The sequence below is a fragment of the Porites lutea genome, chromosome 12 (assembly GCF_958299795.1).
Source record: "Porites lutea chromosome 12, jaPorLute2.1, whole genome shotgun sequence".
NCBI lineage: Eukaryota > Metazoa > Cnidaria > Anthozoa > Scleractinia > Poritidae > Porites > Porites lutea.
The window spans coordinates 4,808,016-4,816,922 of NC_133212.1; the positions used below are offsets into that span (position 1 = coordinate 4,808,016).

Here is an 8,907-nt window from a genome sequence, read left to right on the forward strand (position 1 = left end):
AGTTAAATTTATTAGCAGGAATTTACACAAAACGATTTGGGATGGCATCGTGATCTGATTGAGCCTAGACGCAGCGAAAACTTTAAATTTGTTTTTGTTTTTTAGCGTCATTGATCGAAATGTAGCGGAAACACGTGGAACCATATTATAGTGTTGGGGTCATGTGCTTGCTTTCCGCGAAAAACATAGACATACCAGTTACCGTATTGCTTTTTTGTTTTTCCCTAACTAATTGCAGTAGATTTAAGAAAGGGGCCCTTTTATGAGTACCCGGGTATGAGTACCACTATGTTCATAGTATCAGCTTGACAAAATCACATTTTTGCCTAGCTAACAGGGGCACCCAACGTCAATTTTCGGAAAATATCTGTTCGGAAGACGATTTGAGATCTAGAATTTGCGGAACATTTGTTGTAAAATTTCTTGCTTGCCTGCCTCTCCTAAGATTTATGAACATCTAAAAAATGGTTTAATTGCCCATTTTTAACGGATTTTTATGCTAAAAAGGTCACCTAGAATTTTCGGGAGCCTTTTTTTGGCTGAGATTTTCGAAAAGGTAAGTTTTGATCCCTATAATTTTCGGATCGCTACACTTTCACACAGTAAAAAAAGCTGAGTAAACTGAACTCAAAATACTGAGTAAATCGTTGCATCCATAGTGACCCATTATAGTGAGTAAACTTAAGCAGAAATACTGAGTAAAGATTACTCACTAGCATGAGTAAGTTTACTCAGAATGAGTAACTTTACTCACAAGTTTGAGTTGAAAATACTCAGTTATCGAGTACAAATAACTCAAAAATAGAGGTAAAATTACTCAAGAGAAATGCATCCATGGTGACTCTTTATTTTGAGTAAAACAGCCAATTACTCATAATTTGAGTAAAGGCTACTCTAAATTTTGAGTTAAATCAAATTTTACTCTGTTAATGAGTTAAAACAATACCTAAATAATCGAGTAAAGAAAATGATTATATTTACACAATATTTTGAGTAAAAGTGAACTTCACTTCAAATGAGTGCAAAAAAAACCCTGTTAGCAATGGCAGATCCTTGTGCCTACCTGGAAAAGTTTCAAACGTTTTTTGTAATACACAGTGTGGCAAGGACCCGTGGGTTTAACTTAGTCCACACTAGCTGTACATACTTACTGATTTGAGAACGGCAACTATAGTAAGCAGTTAATGCCAAACAATAAGCAAATTATCTTTCAGTGTTTCTTTACATTTTTTATTATCTCATTCAGGCTTTAACATCTTCAGGTAGTGGTGACATTTTTCCATATCAGGCAGAGTTTGGAAGACAGCATGACAATTTATTAATTACATGCCCATTCAATATTTAGACTTGCAGACTGGGTGCTCTCAACTAACCAAAGAAAAATGAAAATGTCATTACATGGCTGCAAAAGATTATATTTTCAAAAGAACATTTATCCAAGTAACTCATCATTTAAGTTCAATGGATAAACAAGAAACAAATTTTTGTAAAAAGATGCACATTTCATTAATGGTGCCATGGTGACCAAAACACTTTGGTAAATTTGACGCATCCCTGAGCTGTGATAGTGGACACAACAATGTCTAAGAATGTGATCGTAAATCTTGGTTGAAAAAGAGGTACATCCAAGAGTCGTGACCAGTATCCTTGGTGGACAGAACGCTTTTTCTTAAAATTTCTGTATTGAATGAACATTTCAACTGAAATTCTAGAAATTGTTGCATTGAATGTACCCTTTGCCATATATAAAAATTAAAACCATTCAGTTCACGGTTTAATACATTAACAGTCCATTCAATTGGTGCAGCTGTGTTCAACTTGGATAATATGTTTCCCTCAAATTTGCAAGTTGAAGTACAAATGGGGTTCTTCAGCAGACTCCTGATGCACCACCTTAAAATCAGGACAGGAAGGGCAATCTGACTCTTCTTCTGCTATGCTCTAGTTTAAAGGTGTTTGTTTCTGCCTATGAACAAAAGAAAGGAAGATTAATAAATAAGTTGAAAGGTAAATAGTACTACAGGGAGCCCACACAATCTCGCAGTGTGCATAACTGATTGTTATTTTATAGAGGATTTACCGTTTGCTTCAGTTATGGCAATAAATCACTTACTATGTATATAAATCGATGTTAAATAAACGCTGTCAACAGCGAACTCAAAATCCTTCAGAATCGCTCTAAAAACGGCTTTTGAGGCAAAAGGATGACAATACATATACACCAAAGGTAAGGTAATTCAACGTTTATTCATTTCGATTTATATACATAGTGATTTATCGCTATAGGTGAAGCAAATGGTAAATCCAGTGTATTTACAATAAAATAGCAATCAGTACACACATTGCGAGATTGTGTGGGTTCCCTGTGATAGTACTTGTGTATGTTATAAATACAGGTTAGTTTTGATTTATCCTAGGTTAATTTTCAATATCCTTTTTCTCCTAGCCCTAATAATTTATTAGAGCTAGGAGACAGAGGAAATTAAAGAGAATCATTGTTAAAAACATTAAATCAAAATTAACCTGAATCTAACTTTGAAGCTGTTTTTTACTACAGCAAAGGCATAACTGGCTTTTACTGGCCACATTGCAATTGAAGGAATACTCCATAGGACCCAGGAAATTTTTGTCAATCAAAGTTGAAAATCCCTTTAACAGACACATAATTACCACCAGGTCCTGGTAGTTCAAATGTTGTATAAGCACTATGTATCCACCAGGCCCCAGTTGTTCAAATGCTGGATAGCGCCATCCACAGGATAATATTAGGGAAATCAAGTGCGGCAATATCCGGCAGAAGATAGTGCTATCCACATCTTGAACAACTAAGACCCTGAGCACTGTAATACTGTGGTTATATGCAATATACCAGCAGATTTAATTTGATTCATAATCATAAAATCAAGACAGTTAGCTCTCTCTTACTCAACACCCAAAGTGAGTCATTTTCTTTAAAATGGCCATCACATGGAGCTTAATACAAGTATATATTTTGAAAAGCGCCTTAAATTAGTGGCTGTGGTCATCATGGAGAGGTGGCCTTGAGTGAATGTATGGAATATCCAATTCCACTGGAATTAGAAAAAGTGGTCATTGGTAAAGAGGTAAATATGAGTAAACATTTGTCTGTTATTATAAAAAGACAAAACTAAAAAAGAAGATAATTATTTAAAGATGTCATATTATACAATGGAACCTCTATTCAGGGGAAACCCTTGGGACCAAGGCAAGTGTAAAAATTAACCAACAAATAAAGATGTTTTCTTTTATCCTGCCTTGGAATCTGCTGCAGTTATTATTTCAAGCAACTTGTGTCTAAAAAATTATTATTAACTTACCTCTGCAATGTTGTGTGTTGAATTCTCACAAGTACAGTGCATTGATTTAAGTAAGGTAGTTAAAGTTTTGAAAGCTGTCGCAATCGTGACCAGTGAGCACTTAAATTTATTAACGTTTTTGTGGACAGTCACCTTTTGAATGCCCCCCTGCATCCCCTGAATGGAGGTCAAATGCGGGTTTCGCGATCCAGGTAAAGTTTCCCTTTCCCCTGAATAGAGGTGTCCCTTCAATAGAAGTACACCTGTTACAACTACAAAGATTATGTGAAAATGTTTCTGGGACCAAATTTGGTGTCACCTGACTGGAGGTGTCCCTTGAATAGAGGTATCGCAAAGGAGAGGTTACACTGTAATAGTTAAAGATGATCATACTCACAGAAATGAATGACCATTGCAACACACCAGTCTGAGTTTCATCCTGTAAAACCAATAGTAGCAGTAAGGGTAAGTGTTTTTATTTACCATGGTAAATAGCTTATTATGTAATTTAACACTTGGCCTTCAAGTTTTGGAAATGACTTAATTTGTCTTTTCTTTTTCAACAACCCACATGAGAAATGATCACAGAATGCACACTACAGAGTACTAATAATTACTAGTATGCTATCATTTTGCCTGTTATTACATATTGGTGCATGTGTGTAGCAAGCTCTTATCAATAAGCAGACTACTGTAATAGGGGCTATAGCTCATTGAGCACCTAGCTGTATGCGTGGTACATTCACTGTGGGAAATAACCTCTTGTGGTATAATAATTATCTTCGTATCTTAAAAGGTTTTCACTTCGCTTTTATCCTGGTGATACCATAAATTCAGGCAAAACTATAAGACAACATTTTGCTTACTAACAACTACATTGTACTAACTATGGCATAATACTCCTCCAACAAAAAAATAAAATTTTTTTTCCTGGAGCAGATGCATCAAAATAGGAGATATTTAATGAAGAGGTTCCTACATACAATGCAACATTAAATTTTCTTTTATAAGTGGATGGTTCCAAAGTTCCTTCTCCAGTATAAAAAATGTCTTTTTGGTGCCTGAACCCTGACTAATGGCATCAAGAAAATCAGCTTGTAATTTCTAGGTACCTTTTTCTTTCCCAAGCACTCTCCACATTTCAAAATATTTTTCTTTTGCAACTGCTGTCATTTTCACTTTACTTAAAATAATTTATCTTTTAATCCTTGTTGAAGGTTGATGGTCTAAATTTTCTCTTCAGAAATTTATCAGGTATAAATAAGTGTATCTCCTCTTTGATGAGCAATTCAGACAAAAACTACTCAAAAGAAGTGCTGGTTAAATGCAACTAAATTGAAGCATTACACAGCAACAGAATATTACTCTGCATCAACACGTATTTATACATGCCAAAAGTCCTGGGCTTATAGTTCTCACTTACAAGCAGTTCAGAAGTACTACTTGAGTGAGCTACTGGTAAAAGGTGGCAAACACCACCCTACTCAGCAACTGTTTACAGCAAAATAAGACCAGAACCTTGGCTTAGACATGATTATTTTTATACATGCATATTTTGATCAAAATCATCCCTTGAATGAAAACACAATTTTTAATTTGATGTTCATCAGTATTTCCCTGAATAAATCTTGCACTTACAATTAAGATAGTATATGCCATTAATTTTTAGATGCTGTGACAGAGTTTCATATGTGACACATACATGGACATGCTTTTTATTTCTCAACTTCTCTACTGCGATGTCACTGTTAAACTGGGCAGTTTAAGGAGTGACGAATTTTGAAAATATGGACAGTTATGAGAGAGGTACTTTCATGGTTTCATAACCAACAAAGAAACTGGAGAAAGAAACAAGAGATAAACTATTTTACCCCTCAGAGAGAGTCATAACAACTCTCACAACATGCTTTTCTTCTATTTGTCCTTTCCTCTTGAGTGCTGACATGATAAAATTATTGTTGCTTAAACTCAGTCAATTTACAGGCTGTAATGAAATAGTCAATATTCCTGTAGTCATGATAGATTTTTAATATATCGCACATTGGCTGTTAAGAGGCCAACCTTTCCTTTTTGAGGGGATGGGGGGGGGGGGTGGTTAAGAAAGAAATCTTTCAAACAGACTTGGAACAACCAAATAATTTATTCTTGCACAGAGTTGAGAGTCTTATATTAAAAAATAAGGAAAAAATCTGCCACAGTAGTACGTTTGGAAAAAAAATCTGGGCCCAAACCTAACAACCGGGCCCTTCCCTCTCCTCCCATACACACATAAATCACCCCTTGCCCGTCCCTGATATTATACTCTAACGAGCTGAGTATAAAATAAAGATGTATGTAAAGCTAGGTTGTCATTGAAAATATATTGTTTCCAATAATATTTTAAGATAAAAACTGCACATAAATACAGGAGTTTTGAAACTAGCAAACTAAAACCGAACAAGTACAAATTGCCCGCCAAAACGCGCTTTAATGCAAATGGCGATGCTTTGTGCTTTGTCCGTTCTTTACGTCCGAGGATACTAGTACTTTTAGGATAAAGCAAAAAAGGTATATCCCTTTTACACTGATTCTGCTTAGCCCTTAAACTATTAGTAGCTCCTTCTTCAAGGAGATAAGCCTGCTGCAAAGGACAATATAGACAATGCCTTATAATTATTTAAGCTCAGGCTATAATTGTCTGCGAGTGCTTACCTTGTAATTTCGAAGAATCTTCAAGACCAGTACTATCGCCGAGCCATGTCTGTACGTCGTAAACACGAGTCTCTACCGCCACGGCTAATACTTAAGAGACGATTCCAATTGAAGAAATTAATATCGAGTCAACAAAACATCGAGAAGAACGTATAAACGGCGCTTTACGATTAGCTTCGAATCGTTATTTTTGCGCGCGTTTATCCAACGATGATTTGATCCAAGACCAGTGATTGGTTCAAGCGTTACACGTGATCACATCAACAACTCATTTACGTGATCGAGACAAATGATTGGTTGAGCAAAACAAATAATCCATGTATGTGTGAGATCAGCGTGACCAGGTCACGGTGCTGCACAACAGGCGCTTTAGTTCTACGAAATGTGACTTTAATACAGCTGAAAAGATCCTGACAAAGTGTCAATAATGTTGCTGAACGAGCAGAGGTTGATGAAGACGACGACACAGAAGATAATGATTGGATAGTAGCTTTGGTGTTGAATCAATATTGATAGTTGCCACTTGATCGTAGTATAAGGATTTTGACAGCTAAACCGCTTGAGATATAGATCGGTCAGTACCCGATCATTGTAGCTTTTTATTTGCTCGATATTTGTGGTTTTGTGCCTTTCTTAATTTGCAACGCTGAAACGAATCGGTAAACTTTGTGTGAGTATTTTTACTCAGTTGTCTGCTTCACAGCCAAGTGACTCGAAATAAGGTGTTAATTTTACTCACTATTAAGGGTAAAAGGATTTACCTTACTCAGCTAGTAAAGGGACAGCAAAGCTTGTGTAAATGGGGCTCTGATAAAAAAAGAAAAACAACTTACAGCACAATAGAAATAAAAATAGCACAATAAAGTATATCAAAAGTATGAGACGCTCAATTTGGCAAGGATCTTAATTGCCTTTTTAATTGTTAAAACTATTAATATCATGCTCTTTCCTCAGTTCCAGGGGAAGCGTGTTCCAGATCTTGGCTCCGCTGAACATGAAGGAGCCCTGGTACTTAGTTGTCCTGGTTAGCGACAAGTGCAGTGAATCATAGTTGAGGTAGATGAAGACATTCTACTGGGCTTAAAAATCGGTTTTAACTGATCCTTAACTAACCATAAAAAGACATTCAAAACAGTTTATAATATTATAGCCTGAAATGCTTCTTGAATAAATTAATGTTAGACTCACATGTCATTAAATTCTTGATTATCTTTAATGTCATCATGTACTGGGACATGAGTAACCCTGGCATCGACAACAAACAGGTTGCTCTCATTTCCTAGTCTTGTTTGAGAGAAGGGATCAAATATTTGTTTTAAATTATTCTGCCTCCTCAGTGACATTGACGCCAGTAACAACACAGCTGAGAGAAATACTTGAAATACATAAAATTAAAAACTAGATGTAGTCAATCAATAAAATAATAATCAATATCAGTAATGAGGACATTTGCAATTTGATAACAATCAAAACAATATTGATATTGATTTCCGATACCAATAAAAAAAATTGATGAAGAGAAACATTAATTTTGTGAGTCGGACTAATAATATGAACGAGGACTGATTTATTGATTGTTACTGATTTCTATTGACTGACTTCACCTGGAGTAACATACACATGAACATAGAAGTGAAGACAATTGACACTGCTCCCCCCCCCACCCCAAAATACCTGGATTGAAATGCATATGCTATGCTCATCTTTTTTTGCAGGTGCAGTAATGCTTAGAGTCAGTAAAGGATACATTAAATTGTAAACAAGTATTTTTAGATTCAAAACATTTATACAAACAGTACCTGTCAAAAGACACATCTGCGAAGATTAGTCAATACGGTCGTTCAGGCACTCTTTCCTTACTCTCTTAGCTGGGGTTGAGCAAACCGGTGCAGTAATACCTAAAGGAAAAAATAAAACATAAGTCTACCATATCAACTGCTATGGAAAAACAAACTGACCATGGCCAGGACACCAAAAAATATTCCCTTCATATACAATAAGGCCATCCCCTTTTTTTTCGTTTAGCGTCAAATGCATTTCCTGATATGGGTCAGTTGGTCAGATTGAAAAAAAAATAGCTAAAAAAAAATAACAAGAAGTCGCGGAATAGGAGGCCCTGGTACCCCAGGATGACGTTAAAAGTTAATTAACATTCACATATTTGGATTAACAAAATGCACAATATACTGTAAACAAGATGCCTAAAGTCGTTTCCGTGGGATGCGTTGGTCTATATATGGAAGCATGATGGCGTTCTATCTGAATTTGGAAAAATTAGGGAAACCGGAAAGATGTGTCATGCTATGAGCATCGATGAGTAGGTTACCTGTATGGTTTGGTTTAATGTGCTTATGACTGAATTTATAATAGCCTGCGTGGCAGGCTTCTATTTCTCCCCAATCCACATCCCCTTTTTCCTTTCTCCCTATCCCCTACCCCTTTCGACACCTGCTACGCAAGCTAATTTATAGTTGTCATTGGTCGCAAGGATGGAGTTGATCTTGTTTTGATCTGTCGCTATGTTGTTATTGTCGTAGCACGATTTGGATAAGAAAAAGAAGTTATTTTGCATCAAAACAAGGTTTACCCGTGTAACTTAAATTGGAATGTTAACGGAAACAACTAATGGAGAACATGTGCATAATGCTCTCTGATTAACCTGAACAGGAACTATATGTATAAAGATACGTCACATCTTGGTAGTAAGTTGCCGCAGGTAACTTTTTCAAAGAGAAATAAACATTGTAGTTTTAGGTTAATGGAACAAAACAAAACAAAACATCCGCTTGCTTTATCTAGGGTCGAACCCAGGGTTACAAAGTTCGATAAAGTTCCAATGTTTTAATCCAAGAAGAAAGTTTAATATTCCAAGATGCTCTTGATACGGTTAAAAATTAAT

At 35.9% G+C, this 8,907-nt stretch overlaps 1 long non-coding RNA gene across 1 annotated transcript; it reads right to left on the reverse strand.

The window, feature by feature from the left end:
• Positions 1-1,216: 1,216 nt before the first annotated feature.
• LOC140953984 (uncharacterized) lies at positions 1,217-6,195 on the reverse strand. Its single transcript, XR_012167475.1, has 3 exons — positions 6,009-6,195; positions 3,715-3,756; positions 1,217-1,966 (listed from the first exon to the last, which is right to left on the reverse strand). It is a non-coding gene; the product is annotated as an uncharacterized lncRNA (long non-coding RNA).
• Positions 6,196-8,907: the final 2,712 nt, after the last annotated feature.